This window comes from Artibeus jamaicensis, unplaced genomic scaffold, assembly GCF_021234435.1.
Source record: "Artibeus jamaicensis isolate MK-2021 breed Jamaican fruit bat unplaced genomic scaffold, CSHL_Jam_final contig_387, whole genome shotgun sequence".
NCBI lineage: Eukaryota > Metazoa > Chordata > Mammalia > Chiroptera > Phyllostomidae > Artibeus > Artibeus jamaicensis.
In genome coordinates this window covers 45671778-45688297 of record NW_026521812.1, presented here as the reverse complement: position 1 = coordinate 45688297, position 16520 = coordinate 45671778, and positions in this window count along the sequence as shown.

Below are 16520 nucleotides of genomic sequence, written 5' to 3'. Positions count from 1 at the left end.
ACATTTTCTGTATCCATGATTCCATTTCTGTTCGAGTTTGCTTATCTTGGTTTTTAGATTCAGTTTTTCAGAGATTTGTATTTTTTGCCATTTTATTGTTCATAGTTTTGATCTTCTTTTTCTTAAATAAGCTCCTTTAACATTTCATGTAATAATGGTTTGCTGATGATGAATGCCTTTAGTTTTTTTTTTTCATCTGGGAAACTCTTTATCTGCCCTTCGATTCTAAATGGTAGCTTTGCTGGATAGAGCAATCTTGGCCGTAGGTGCCTGCTTTTTATGACTTTGAATATTTCTTGCCAATCCCTTCTAGCCTACAAAGTATCTTTTGAGAAATCAGCTGACAGTCGTATGGGAACTCCCCTGTAGATAACTAACTACTTTTCTCTTGCTGATTTTGAGATTCTTTCTTTATTTTTAACCCTTGACATTTTAATTATGATGTGTCTTCAGTGAGCCTCTTGCATCCATCTTGTTTAGAACTCTCTGTGCTTCCTGGACTTGCACATCTATTTTCTTCATCAAATTAGGGAAGTTTTCTTTAATTATTTTTTCAAATAGATTTCCAATTTCTTCCACCTCTCCTTCTGGCAACTCTTTGATGTGAACATTTGACCTCTTGAAATTGTGTGAGAGGCTACTTCTTCTTGCTCTGAATTCATTGTTTTTTACTTCCTTATGTTCCATATTATTGATTTGAATCTCAGCTTCATCCAGTCTACCATTGTTCCCTTGTAAATTGTATTTTATTTCAATTAATGTATTCTTCATTTCTGACTGGATCTGTTTTATGATGCTGAGGTCCTCACTGAGTTCCTTGAGCATCCTGATAACCAGTGTTTTGAACTATGCACCTGATAGATTGCTTATATCCATTTCATTTAGCTCTTTTTCTGGAGTTTGGATCTGTTCTTTCATTTGGGTCATGTTTCTTTGTCTCCTCATTTTGGTAGCCTCCTTATGTTTGTTTCTATGTATTAGGTAGAACTGCTTTGACTCCATGTCTTGGTAGTGTGACCTAATGTAGTAGGTGTCCTGTAGGGTCCAGTGGCACAGCCTCCCCTACCACCCAAGCCGGGTACTCAAAGTACACCCTTAGCATGGGCTGAGTACACCCTCCTCTTATAGGTGAGCCTTGGTCGCTCTTGACAAATCAATGGGAGTGACTTACCCAGACCATTCAGATGCAAGGACTGACTATGAGCACTTACCACCAACCTCCACCCTCTGTGGAGGATCAGCTGTGCAGGGACAGAATGGTGGAGCTCCAACGTGGTCTCTTGAGTTTCCTGGGTGGTGCAGCCCAGGATCATTCCCAACCTGTGTTCTGTCCAGGGCCACTCTGTCTGAGCTATAAAGCAATATGAGATGACTGCTATTTGTGCTGGGCTTGGAGGTTCCCAGGTAAAGCCAAGCTGTGAATCTGTAAAAGATTACACACACGCACACACACATATAATCTCACATTGTCTTTATCTATTCATCTATTGACGGATACCTAGGTTACTTCCATATATTGGCTATTATAAATAATGCTTCATTGTATATAGGAGTACATATATCTTTTCAAATTAGTGTTTCCATTTTCTTTGGATAAAAACACAGAAGTAGAATTGCTGGGTCATATGGTAGATCTGTTTTTAGTTTTTTGAAGAATCTCCATAGTGTTTTCCATAGTCGCTGCACCAATTTGCAATCTAACCAACATGACAAAGTTCCCTTTATCCTCACTAACATATATTATTTGTGGCTTTTTGATAATAGCCATTCTTACTGATGTGAGGTGGTATCTCACTGTGGTTGTTACTTGTATTTCCCCTGATCATTAGTGATGTTGAGCATCTGTTGGACATCTGTATGTCTTTTTTGGAGAAAAGTTTTTTCAGGCCCTCTGTACATTTTTCATTGAATTATTTACTTTTTATTATTGGTGGGGATTTATGAGCTTCTTATATTTTTTGGATATCAACCCCTTATCCAATATATTATTTGTGAATATACTGCTCCATTTAGTAGGTTGTCTTTCTGTTTTGTTGATAGTTTCCTTTACTATGCAGAAACTTTTTTAGTTTGATGAGCTCCTATTTATTTTTGCTTTTCTTTTCCATACTATGCAAAGCAATCTATAGAGTCAATGCAATACATTTCAAAACACCAATGACATTCCACAAAAGACCCTGAATAGCCAAAGCAATCTTGGGAAAAAAGAACCATGTTGGAGGTATCACACTCCCTGGTTTTAAACTGTATTGCAAAGCTTTAATAATCAAACAGTATGGTACTGGAAGAAGAACAAATAGATCAATGGATCAGAATAGAGAGCTGAGAAATAAATGCAAGCCTATATGGCCAATTAATCTATGATGACTGAGGAAGAAATATACAATGGAGTAATGACAATCTCTTTAACAAGTAGTATTACGGAAACTGGACAGATATATGCAAAAAAATTGAAACTGGACCACTTTCTTATACCATATACAAAAATAGACTCAAAATAGATTCAGACTTAAATGTAAGGCTTGAAACCACAAAGCTTCTAGAAGAAAAGTTAGGTAGTAAACTATTTAACATCAAAAAGTAATAATTTTTTGCATATGTTTCCTCAAGCATTTACTTATATTTAATGTTTTCCCCTACCTTCTCTGTTCCTCATTTTTAACTTGTAAAGTGATTATGTTAACATATTTGCATACAGCTGCTCTGAAAACTCACAAATGCAGAATCCCACAAAAAGAACATTGCCCCCTATTTCCATTCAGCAGATACTGTAGTCCATGAATGTACAGACTCATGTCTGTTTTCATGGATATGTTAGAATAAAAGCTGAAAAGACTTTATAAGTTACTGACACCTAGTATTAATAATATCTTACCTACCTGTTGAGGAAGTATAATTCAATTTTAATGGACATGTCTCAAAGAGATTTCTAAAATGAACTGGGAGAATACCAGATTAGTAAAAAGCCTTAGGAAATAAGTACATTGATGGATTTGAACATATAAACCAGGGATGTCAAAGTCATTTTCACCGGGGGCTATATCAGCCTCATGGTTGCCTTCAAAGAGCCTAATGTAGAGCTCCTTACCCCTAGTTAAGGAGTAGCTACATTTATACAGTCCTAAAATAATATTCGGCCCTTTGAAGGCAACTGTGAAGTTGATGTGGCCCCCAGTGAAAATGACTTTGATGCCACTGATATGAGTAAATAAAACACCAGAACACTTACCTTCTGTCGAAACAGATACTAATGCTCAGGCACTTGAAGAAATCATTTTCTAAACAACTTTTCTATGGCCCAAAAGATGATAGATGTCTCCAAAAGTAAATATCTCCATAATAACATAATAATAATGGAATCCAGAGAATATAGAATTCTCTGGATTCTGTGGGGAAATGTGTTCATGCAGAAATCAGATGATCTTCATTATAATCCCCAAATACAATCAAATTGATAATGGCAAAGTGAATTGTAGCCAAATAAGGAAACTTGAGCTCAGATGTGACCTCTTCCCATTGCATTCTCTACCTATCCTAGCAAGATCCTTATTAATACCTGCTGAATGGAGAAGAGAAGTAAACTACACAAACAAGTACATAACAGAATTTTCAGTCACTGTAGTAGTCACTGCCTTCCCCTACAGTTCTTAAATTCCTCTTCTAATCTGGCATGGTATACTTGTGAGACAGGTGAAAGAGTCCTTCTACATTTTTCTCTCGTCGAATATTTGCTTGTATTTTTCCTCCCTTGCCTGCTTACAAAGCCAGCAGAGACACTCTTTTCTCTGGTCTGGCTTTGACAATGTAATAGAATCCTGCTTTCCCTGCTCTTTTCTTCACACTTATCGAGCTGCCCAGTTCCTTGCATCCCGGTTCTCTGAAACAGACATCTGTCATTTATGTATTGGCTATCTTACTAGTGCTGCTCTTATTCTGAGTATTTTCTCTTGCACTTGGCTAAAATTGTATATATGCAGTAAAATCACTGAACTGAGGAAGAGCTGCCTGCCTGCTGCTCCCTCGGGCAAACGGCATCTGGAAGAGCAACTCATCATGGATCCCATGATATTTCCGTCACACTGTGACTGCACAGGCAGGTTTAATCAACTGAGCCACAGATGTGATTCACAGTGGATCCCTTTTGTTTCACTTATCATCAGAATGAATGCACACAGGAAGCTCATTTAGCCGCCACCATTTGTCATCCACAGCCATATTAAACATCGATTTTATTTTCCCAGGTCAGAAATGATGGAATCAATATCTAACATGACAAGTTATATTTGCCCATACTTTTTCATTCAGACTCTCTGACAAATTTTAAAGATTTTACATTACATTTACTTTAAGGATTAAGTTTGTGAGCTTAGAGATTTAAATGCCAGTGAAGGTTAACAGTTAATTGCACATGAAAATGCACTGAATTTTAAAATAAGAGTAGTTATTAAACACACATGGAAGTATTGCATTATTTTATTGTTATGAGTGAAGTATTCATTAGTGAATTTGTTCACTATTTGACATAAATTAATTCAGCATTAGTTTTCAGAAAGCTTGAAAATAAAAAGTTAGATATTGACATATAAAAAATGTTTTCAAACTGTAATACTTTATAAAAATTTTACATCTAAAATTACTTTTTGTGTTTCCACTTATTCATTCATTCACAAAATGCTGGACACTTATTGTGTATGACCCATATCCCACACTAAGGATTATGGATTCACACTCAAGGACTAGGCCCCACTCTCTAGGAACTTCTAGGTTAGCAGGAAAGAAGCAGGCACAGAACAGGAGAGAAGTCATCTCGTCCATGGTAACCTCATAGGTGGTTCCTTGCTCCATGGGCTCTACAGAGGGGCTGGGGAGGTAGAAACCAGAGAGAAGAGAAATGTAAGCTCTAAAGTATCTTGAGGTGTTTAAGAATGTTGAAAAATTACAGTGCCTGGAATAATAAGGAAATAATAAAGAATAATAAAGACAGTGGCCAAAGATATGAAAGGAAGAGCCAAGATGGGAAAGGTTACATTGCCTAGACTTCATCCTTCAGTCATGGGAAATTGCCAGTTATATTATGTTAAGTAATTCCATGTCAAATCAAAACTTTTTACTCTGTACCACAGTTTATTGTGTTACTTAATTCACTTTACTTTATGGCAACAATTTTCAACTGGTGAGCTGTGGCCCCTGATAATGCTGCAAGATTTTTTAAATGTGTGATATCTGACTATTTAGTTACAAGCACTGATCTTCTTTTCCTTAGCTTGTCCAATAAAAAAATAACAATGGCTAACACAACAATAGCCATCATTCATTTTGAATGAATCAGAATTATACCTATTTTTTGTGAAATTGGCAATAAATGTAATATTTTTTTATGTGATACAGAATTTTAGCAATTACTTTATATGTGCCATGAGATGAGAAAGGTTGAAAATCTCTGCTTTATGTCAAGTTAATAATTGGAATGACAAGCCAGTGGCAGTGTAACAGACTTCATTGATTTCCATAGGTCTTCCTTTGGTTTTGCACCTTACCGTGCACATCGCTAGTTCTCTGAGAGTGTCATGAGCACTTTGAGATTCAGAAAACAAGTGTCCAATTGTCACTCAATAGCTTTGTAACCTTGAGGAAGCCATTGGTTTTTCTAAGATCTAGTCTGTTTATTTATCAAATGGCGGAGGCAGAGGGTGGTGGATAACAATACCATACCCCCAAACCATCTCACAGGACTACGGTAAGAATCTGTTAAATAATGCATTCTACATGAGTCGTTTCTAACACTGGAGAGCACAACACAAGAGAAAGGTATTGTCATTATTATTATTATTTAGAAAGCTGAAATTTACCTGAATTTCTTGTTAATTAATCATCAGAAACCATATTCTTTCCTGGAGTACAAGATATCTAATGGCTTATTTATAAACATGTAGTAGAGATTTTTTCATTTAAACATCAATTCTTTGATTGGGAATTGACAAAAATGTCTCTAGGTGAATTGGTTGGAAATAAGGGCTTATAGCCTGTGGTGTAAATGGTGCCCCAGGTGTTGTGTAATGCATTACCCACACAACCATGCACACGCAGTGCCTTTGCCAAAATAGGAGTGTGGCAAGAGAGAAAGGAGGGAATAGTGGCAAAGTAGTGTTGAAGAGATCTGAGCCAACAGTTCTGCAGAGTTTAAGGGCCTGATTTATGGACCCGAAAGCATGCTCAGAGTACTGGACACAATAAAGTTAAATACACACTTCTAGCTCCACCACTAACTGGTTATGGTTATTGATCAAGATACTTCAACTCTAAGCTCTCTTTATCCATAACATTAGAAATATACCTCATAGCACTGTTTGCAGTATGAGTTGATTTTGTGCTTAGCAGACTGTTCAGAGCAGGCACTCAAAAAATGTTAGCTGTTATCACAAAGAAATGAAAATTAGAGACGACATATTTGTCACTGGCAACAATGGATGACAGAGGATAATATACTAATATCCTTAAAGTGCTAAAGGGACAATAGCTATCAACTTAGAATTATATTAAGCCTAGATAAAGTGTTATTTAAGATTGAGATATAAAACTAGAGATATTTTCAAACTAAACTAAGAAAGTATACTACTTATAAACCCTCACTAAAGAATTATAAAAGGATGTACCATGCAGAAAGAAAGAAATTCATAAAACCTGAATTATAAGAAACAAAATTTACCACAAAGGGGATTAAAATAAGTCTTAATTAACTATTGAACATGCTACTTCTACTATTTTCTATATTAAAAATTTTAAATTAAAACTAGATATAAATTAAAATTAGAAAAAAATTAAAACTAGAAAAAAAACTAGATAAAAACTAGATAGAAAGGAGGGTCATGTTCGACTAATAGCTAACACATGGTAAGATCTGGGTCCTATAAAAGAATAAGGTTGAAATACTGAAAAACTTTGGGTATTGTTTGAAAAATACATAGTTAAATACTTATAGTTAAAAATAAAAGGTAATTTATTATGCATAAAATACAAGGTATAGCTTCCAAAATAGCAAGAGGAAAATTAAAGAAAATAAAAACATGAGTAAACAAAAAATATGAAATAAGAAGGTAGGAACAAGACAGCATTTTCTGTAACAGTGTAAGTGAGGAAACAGCCATACCCAGGGAATGGGTAAGTGTCTGCAGCATGTTCAATGGTGAAGAGTAATGTAGGCCATGTGAATGAACTGGAACAGCACATGTCAATAAGATAAAATGAACAAAAAAGCAAGTTGCGAAGTCGATACCAAGTAAAATAACATTTACTTAAATTTCTAAGGTATAAAAATGTGAGAGGGGAAGGGAAGAGAATGACTAAAATTAGCAAAAATCCCACAAGTTGGTCTGACATTAATATGTTCATAAATTGGTAATTTTTTGCCACAGTTTCTCAGAATTTTCTGGTTTTTTTTAATGAAAGCTTAGACAGTTTTGTAATATTCATATACCTATTTAGTATTATTATTTGCTTTTCATATATTTTTTAAATTTTAAAATTTTAGCCAGATATGTCAGCTCTGCTTTGTACATTGGAAAGTTTTCATTTTTCCCTTCTCCCAAAGATTTTGAGTGGGGGGTGGGGAAGGGGTAGCTGCATTTAACATATGATAACTAACTCTGCTTTCCAAGGAATGCTATCCTCTTTCAGCCATCTAAAATCTGTCAACAACCCACAGCCTCACTACAAATCCAATACTGTTATGCCAATGCAATCATAAATTCAGAATTATTCATGCTTTGTCCTTAGCTTAACTGCAGATCATGCATTTTCAAATTGTAATCTAATTTGGATAGTAACTACCTCTTAAAAATTTAGATTCATTACTCAGTGATTGTTGCCTATTTTAAAAACAGAATTGTACTGATTACCCACCTTTTTATCACACTCAGTGCTATGAATGGTAGAGATTTCCTAATTCTCCATTTGGGCCTCACATTTGGCATATCCTATTTTCAACCATCTCTTAAAAATTCATAGAATGTCAGACCTTGGAAAAGAAAGGCTTTAAAGACATGATGTCCAGTGGGTCCATTAAACAAATGAGGATATTAAGTTCAAGAAGTTAAATAAACTACTGAAGGTCACACAACCAGTCAATGGTAGCACTAGGACTAAAGTTCAGCTCTCTTGATTTACACATTGAAAATTTTGAGTATAACCCATGCTGTGTTTTTAAGAGGCTGCAGGAACATGGATGATGGGAAAGCAGGGGGTGCAAACACAGTTTGGTTCTTCTGCCAGTTTGAAAATCAGGGAAATAATGAATGTTTAGTGGTTTTTTGTGATTAGATTTCATGAAGGAATTCAAAATCCATACAATATAGCTAGCATTTTCTTCTGAAAACTGCTAACTATTTACTAGCATCCAAATCAAACTTAAAAAGAAAATAAATATGTCTCAGGTTATAGGTACAATTATTAAACGTCAGTTTGAGACCCCAATCTGAGTAGGGCATTGGACAGATTTAATGGGATATCATATGCAGAAGGACTAGGAAAAGATGTAAAAACGAGTTTCCAAATGAAAAGGGAAAAAGATTACATAGCAATTTCTAGAATAATTTATGAAGTATGAGGACTAGCCTTAAAAATAAGCAATGTGAACTTCCAATGTTGGTCAAGATTGAGTAAACTCACTCCAGTCTGTCTCTCACTGATTATAACTAAAACTCTGGACAGAATACAAACAGTAACTGCCTGGGGACTTTGAAAGGTACACAGAGCAGGCTAATTGGGGAAGGAAATCAAAACCTGCAGCACAAACCACCAGCCCAATGATCACTTTCCTGTATTTCTTTCCCTTCATTATTGGACAGTTCTGACCTAATAATGAGCCAAGTCTGAAAACTGTGAGGTGCAGCTGGAGAGGAGCAACTCAAAGTAACCACCTTTGTCTCGCCAGAGGATAGGCTAGGGGTTCCTCCTTGTGATCCTCTTTTTGTCTCTGCCTTGCACCAGCTCCCACTGTGAAGCTGCTCTGCTATAGCACCTAAAATCCCAGAGACATCTAATCTCTCCAGCTAGAGGAATCAGAAAAAGGAACTTCTGTGGGGGCCTCTTTCTCTCTCCCCTCCTCTGTTTCAATTTTTTTAGAAAGAGAAAGAGAGGGAGAGAGAGAGATGAAGAGAGAGAAAGAGAAACATAAACTTGTCGTTGCACTTATTTATGCATTCGTTGGTTGCTCCTGGTGTGTGGCTTGACCAGAGATCAACCCACAATGTAGGGGAATCAGGACCATAGTCTAACCAATTTACCCATAGTCTACCCAGCCATGGCTTCCTCTTGCACATGCTCTCTCTCCTCTCCCACCCCCTTTCTCTCATTCTCAATCTCTCTCTCTCAGAAATCCATCCCAAGGGCAACCTCAGATATATGGAATTCCATAATAGTACCAGGAATTACACCCTCAGAGAAGGGAATCCCTTAATTCTCTATATTTACAAGTCTCAGTTTGACTCCCAAGCTTCGAATGTACAGAACAGATGCAAAAATTAGTAAAATATTTGAGAATAAAACCCTGATCTATCCTTACTACTCAAGTTCCAGACTAACCCCTCAGTGCTTCATGCAGATAGGCTTTGAAAACATAAAATTGGATCTACTGCCCACAAATGGTAAGACAGAACATGCCATCTTTCCTTTCTGGGTTGTTTGCCTGCAAAACAAAACAAAACAGAACAAAACAAAACAAAAAACATATTCAATACTATCCCACAGATTTTAAAAGAACCCGAGTCTCACAATATAATATTCAAAATGTCGAGAATACAGTATAAATTTACCCAACATATAAAAAGACAAGAAAACCCAAATAATTATCAAAGGAAATAATAATCAAAAGACAGCAAGCCTGCTCTGGTTGGTGTGGCTCAGTGGATGAGCTCTGGCCTTCGAGTCCCATTTGGGGCACATGCCTGGCTTGTGGGCCAGGCCCCCCTTGGGGATGAATAAGAGGCAACCACACATTGATGTTCCTCTCCCTCTTTTTCTCCCTCCCTTTCCTCTCTAAAATTAAATAAAATCTTAAGAAAAACAAAAACAGCAAGCCCAAGATGATAGATATGTAGGAATTATCAGAGTTAAGAGCAACTATTATAAATATTGTGTGTTGTGAGGTAAAGGTGAACATTTTTGAAATAAATAAAAAGTATAAATTATGAGCAGAGAACTACAAGCAATAAAAAACATGGAAATTTTAGAACTGAAAAATAGAGTATCTGAAAAGAAATTTACTAGATTTCTTTTCAGTAGCAGAATAAACAGAATGGAAAAAGAAAAAGATTTCCAAACAGAGCTTCATGGCTGTGGTGGACAATATCAAAGGGTCTAAGTCATTGCCAGTGGAACCCCGGAATGAGAGAAAAGGGAGATCTGTGAAGAAAATATATCTGAAAAAATAATGAATGGAAGCTTCCCGAATTTGGTGAAAGACATAAGTTTACAGATTCAAAAAGTTCAGTGAATTTCTAACCTAATAAACCCATAGAAAACCACACCCAAGCACATTATAATCAAACGGCTGAAAAGCAAAGATAAAGAAAAAAACAAATCTTCAAAGGATCCAGAGAAAAATGACAGTCTTTTTATACAGGGACAGTAACTGTGATTCAAATACAGGATTCAAATAACTGAATATCTAATTTAAAATGCTAAAAAACATAATTATCAATCCAGAATTCTATATCCTGTAAAAATATTTATTTATTCAAAGATCACTCCAGTCAACAATAGTAGAAACACTTCTTCTTGTCACCAAAATAGACCATGTCCTTGGCTAAAAATAAATAAATAAAAACAATGAATTGAAAAAAATTGAAATAATACAAAATATGTTCTCTGACAATAATAGAATTAAATAGAAATCAATATGAAGAATATATCTAGATAACCCTCAAATATTTAGAAATTCAAGAAATATACTTCTAAAAACTATGTGGATCAAAGAAGAAGACTCAAAGGAAGTTAGATAATATTTTGAACTGAATGAAATAAAAATACCACATCAAAATTTTTAACTGCAGCTAAAGCAACACTTAAAGGGAAATTTATAGCATGAAGTCTTATGTTAGAAAAGAAGTTTCAAATTAATGCTCTATACTTTCTGTGGAAGAAACTAAAAAATAAGAGAGAATTATATGCAAGGCAAGAATAAGGAAGAAAATAATAGGGGCAGAAATCAGTGATGTTGAAAAGAGAAAAACAACGAAAAGACATCAATGCAGTAAAAACCAGAATTTTAAAAAATAATGGGTGAAACTCTGGCCAGACTGGCCAAGGAAAAAATATTTCCAGTATAATGATGAAAGAAGGGCTATTACTACAGACCCTAAGAGATAATGGACTATGACATCTTTATTTCCATAAATTCTCTAACTTAGATGAAGTAGACCAATTGCTTGAAAAATACAGGCTACAAAAAGTCATTCAAAAATAGTACCACATCTTTTGGAAAATCGAATTTATGTTGCAAACTTTCTAACAAAGAAAATTCCAGGCCTGAGAGGTTTTATTGGAGAAGCTCTGTTAAAAAAGAAATTATAGTCTTTTGAAAAATTCTCTTCAAGAAAATAGAAGAGGCTGCACTTCCCAGCTCATTTTATGAAGCCATTATTATTCTAATACCAAAACCAGACCAAGACGTTACAAGAAAACAAAGCCACACAATGATGTCTTTCATGACTAAAGATGCAAAAGTCTTCAATAAATCCTTAGCAAATAGGATCCAATAATATATAAGAAAGGCAAAGCACTATGACAAAAAGTTGATTCAACATAAAAAATCAATCAATCTAATTAATCATATTAATAGAGATTCATAATAAAAATTTTCATCAAACTAAGAATAGAGGGAACTTCCTCACCTTGCTAAAGAGCATCTACAAAACCCCCTACAAGTAACACTATACTCAGTGGAGAGAGACTGGACACTTTCTCCCAAATGCTGGGACCAATGCAAGGATATCCTTTCTAACTATATTTAATTCTAACTATATTTAGTATAATGTTATAAATTTTAAACAGTGCAAAATAGCAAAAAAAGGAATACAAGGCATAAAGACTAGAAAAAGTAATAAAACTGTCTTTATTCAATGATAACATGGTAGCTTTGTAAAAAAAAACCCCAAGAGATCTACAAAAGAGCTCTTAGAAATAATAAGTGAGTGCGCCATGTCACAGCATGCAAAGTTAATACACAAAAATCAACTGCATTTCCATATACAAGTAATGAAAAATTAAAAACTGTCATTGTCATTTTCAAAAAATTAAACTTAAGTATAAATCAAAATATTTGCAGGTTCTCCAAGCTGAAAACTAAAGAACACTGCTGAATAAAATCAAGGCAGACATAAATAAATCAAGACGTGTCATGTTAATGGAACACTCAATACTGTTAAGAAGTTAACTCTCCCCCAAATGATCTACAGGTTTAACAAAACCCTAAACAAAACTTTGACAAGATGTTTTTAGGTGGCAAAAACAAAACAAAACAAAAAAAATCTAAAACTTATTTAGAAAGGCAAAAACAAAAACTAGAATAAGCAGAACAATTTTGTCAAGATAAACAAAGTTGGGGGAGGCACACTCCCCGATTCCAAGATTTTCTATTAAGCTACAGTGAACACGCTAGTGGGGTACTGGCAAAAGGAGATACACGTAGACCCGTGATACAGAGTAGACAGCCCAGATGTGGACCAACTGAAGTACAATCCGGTGATTTTTGGCAATGATGCAAAGGTAATTCAACAAAGAAAGAACGGTCATTAGTCATATGCAAAGAAAAAACCTTGAAATTACATACTTCATACAAATATTTACCCAAAATAGGTTATAAACATAATTGTAGAATATGTTGTTATAATACTTTCAGGAGAAAATATAAAAGAATATTTTTATAATCCTAAATGAGAGGAAGATACCTTAGATATGACTCTAACGCATGACTATAAAAGAAAAAAATATTCAACCAGACTTCATCAAAATTTAAAAACATTTGCTCTGTGAAAGACAATGTTAATAGACTGAAAAGACAAGCCACAGAGCAGATATTTATAAATCACTCATAGGACATAAAACTTGCATCCAGTATAGATAAAGAATTTTAAAACTTTTCAAAAGAAAGCAAAGAAATAACTCCCTCACCACACACACAAATGGGCAAAAGATTTGAAAAACACCTTAGTAAAGAACATAGATAAGCCCCTGGAAAGACATCCAACATCATTATCCATGAGGGAAGTTGAAATTAAAATAATAAGATATCAAGACACTCCTAGTGGAAAGGCAACTAAAAAAAACCTAACAATACCGAGTGCTAGCAAAATTAGGAGTGCAATTGCCATATATTGCTGGTAGGCACGTAAAAATTGTATGACCACTCTGAAAAATAGTTTTATTTTAAAAATGTATTTTATTGATTATGCCATTACGGTTGTTCTATTCCCCTCCTTCATTCCCCTCCACCCTGCACACCCCTCCCCCACCATTCCCCACTTTTAGTTTATGACCACGTGTCTCAAGTTCTTTAGATTCTATATTTCCCCTACTATTCTTATTCTCCCCCTATCTATTTTCTATCTCAGATAAGATCAAGTTCAAGGAGTTCATCATCACCAAGCCATTATTATATGAAATGTTAAAGGGACTTATCTAAGAAAAAGATAAAAAATATCAACAGTGGAAAATAGTTTTTTATAAAACTACACATGCAACAACTATTCAGTCCAGCAATTTCACTCCTGGGTATTTTACCCAAGAGAATGAAACTTAATTTCATACAAAATGTTGTATGTTGTATACATACAAAATGTATATAAATGATAAGTTTTATTCATAATTGCCAACAACTGAAAACAACCCAGATGCTATTCAGCTGTTGAATGGACACATACACTTTGGAACATCCACAGGATGGAACACTACTCAACAATCAAAAGGAACAAACTATTAATACAGGCAGCAAGAAGGATGAACCCCAAATGCATAATACTAAGTCAGTGGTCAGTAAACTATTTAATCCACGGGCCAAGTCCAGCCACATCTATTTATCTATGTATTGTCTGTGTCTGCTTTCACTCTACTATGGCAGAGTTGAATAGTTGCAACAGAGAACATAGGGCCCACTAAGCTAAAAATACTTACTAGTTGGCCCTTTAAGAAAAAGCTGGTCAGTCCCTGTGTGTTCTGATGTGGTATTCTTGGATCTCAAATACATGTTTATTACCTCTTACTTTGAAAGGACTTTTTACTTTTAGGTTAAGACGTACTAAGTGAAGGAAGCTAGACACAAAAGACCATATATCATATGGTTTCATTTATATAATGTTCTGGAAAAGGCAAAATTATTAGAATGGAGAACAGATCACTGGTTCCTAGGGGTCGGGCTCAGGCACAGGGATTGACTATAAAGGATCAGCATTTTCAGGTGTGAAGAAACTGTCCTGTATCTTGTTATGGTGATTGGGTTGACTCTATGTACTTGCTAAAGCTGACGTAACTGATATAATTGCAGATCCAAAACAAGTGAGTTTTCCCCATGTAAATTAAAACTAAATTTAAGCACAAGTCAAAAATAAGTGCTGTAAAATGGTACATATATTAGTTGGGACTTTGTGCTTGCAAGTTGTAGTAACTCAAGTAATTTTTAAGCAGCAAAGGAGATGATTCATTGCTCAACTGCTTTGGTAAATGGCAAAGCTAAAGGCAGTGCTTCAGGGGCTGAGCTGAGAGATGTGTCCTAGAGATCACGGAGGCCAAGCATCTTTATCTCCCCTAGCTCTCATCTATATTGGTGGTCTCTGTCTCCTGTTGATCATCTCCTAGCAGGAAACCCATCCCCCTAGCAGTCCCAATTTAGTAACCCAGCTAGGTAGAGAGGACTTTTTTCCTCTGTTTACTACACTTGATCTTAGCCAAAAGGCCGAGAAGCGATTTTTTCCTCTGTTTATTCATCAACTCCAGGGAAAGACAATGACCTGCATTGTCATGGACTCACACCTTGATCAATCACTGTTGCCAAGAAGGAAAAAGCAGGAGGATTAGCTGATCCCAGCTCTGTGGCCAGAGTTGCCAGTGAAAGTGGGTTCTTGTGGTGTCAAGAAAGGAATTTCAAAGGACAAGTACATGGGAGTTTAAGATATGGTGGCAAGGTTTATCAGGGTGAAGGGAAATAATGTGCCCTAGGGGATGTAGAGGGTGGAGCAGGCTCCAGTAGCAACTGCCCCGAGATCCTTGACAATCTCCATATATTTTTGTTTGTTTTTAAGAATGATCAGGGTTGCTTTCAAACTATCCAACCTACTTCCTGAGTTTTCCGTGGCTTGTGCTGGGCCCTCCCCTCACCAATTCCTTTCCTGGATCTCATGGGTGTCTGTGCCCTCATCCAATCTGATTCTTTTCTCATATTCAGTTCTGCCTTTCTTGTTGCCATTTTGGCTCCTACTGTGCATGACCCAAAATATAGTTACATCATCTGGTTTCTACAAAGCATGCACTTACCTACCCCTGAGGCTTCTTGATTTTTATTGTGCATGTGCTCAAAAAAAATTTCCACAGCTATTTTCATCCCTGCCTTGGTAGTCCCAGCTAATAACCAGTAACCATTTTCTTTTTGTCTTCTTCAGGAATTATGTCCCCTCTGCAGAGGATGTAGTGATTCCCTGCACAGCCTGTGAGTGCTATGGCTTCCTAGTGAATGAGGCTTAGTGTCCAATTTCCTTCGCTTCCTTCCTTTATTAATAACTACCTAGCAGTTCTGGCTGGCGTGGCTTAGTGGATTGAGCACTGGCCTGCAAACCAAAAAGGTTGCTGGTTTGCGTCCCAGACAGGGCACATGCCTGGGTTGTGAGGCCAGGTCCCCAGTGGTGGGCATGTGAAAGGCAACCACACACTGATGTTTATCTCCCTTTCTTCCTCCCTCATTTCCCCTCTGTCTAAAAATGAAAAACTAAAATCTTTAAAAAAATAATTAGTTACCTATGCTGACAAAAGGACTAGGGTCTTTTTTAGAATTATAAAATTAAAAAAAACTTTTTTGGGAAAATCTGATCACAGACTCAGTTGATTTCATTAACCATAAATTAATAAAAGTAACATGACTTACATATTATTTCTGCTCAATATTTATTTGTAGTTTCACAATTCTTTCCTTACATTAGGAAAACACTGATTTGGAAGGCTAGTTAAAGATATTTAGAAAAAGGTTTGAGGCATTCAAACCAGGTGGTTTGTGACTTGTGCACCTGGAAGCCAATTTTAATTAAGTGTGAAAATATTTATTTCAGGTTTTCGTGTATTTCACTCAAGTATTGATATTTCAAAAATGATAAGAAGGAAATGGCTTAATGTTGGTGGTACAGTCCAATAAAAAAAAAACAATATTACAGCTGTATCAAGATCATACTGGATCTGTCCATCACCTTTATAATTAAGCATTTTCTTTTGAAGAATCAATCTTTAAATATTTTAGAATTCTTTTTTATTTTTTAATCCTCACC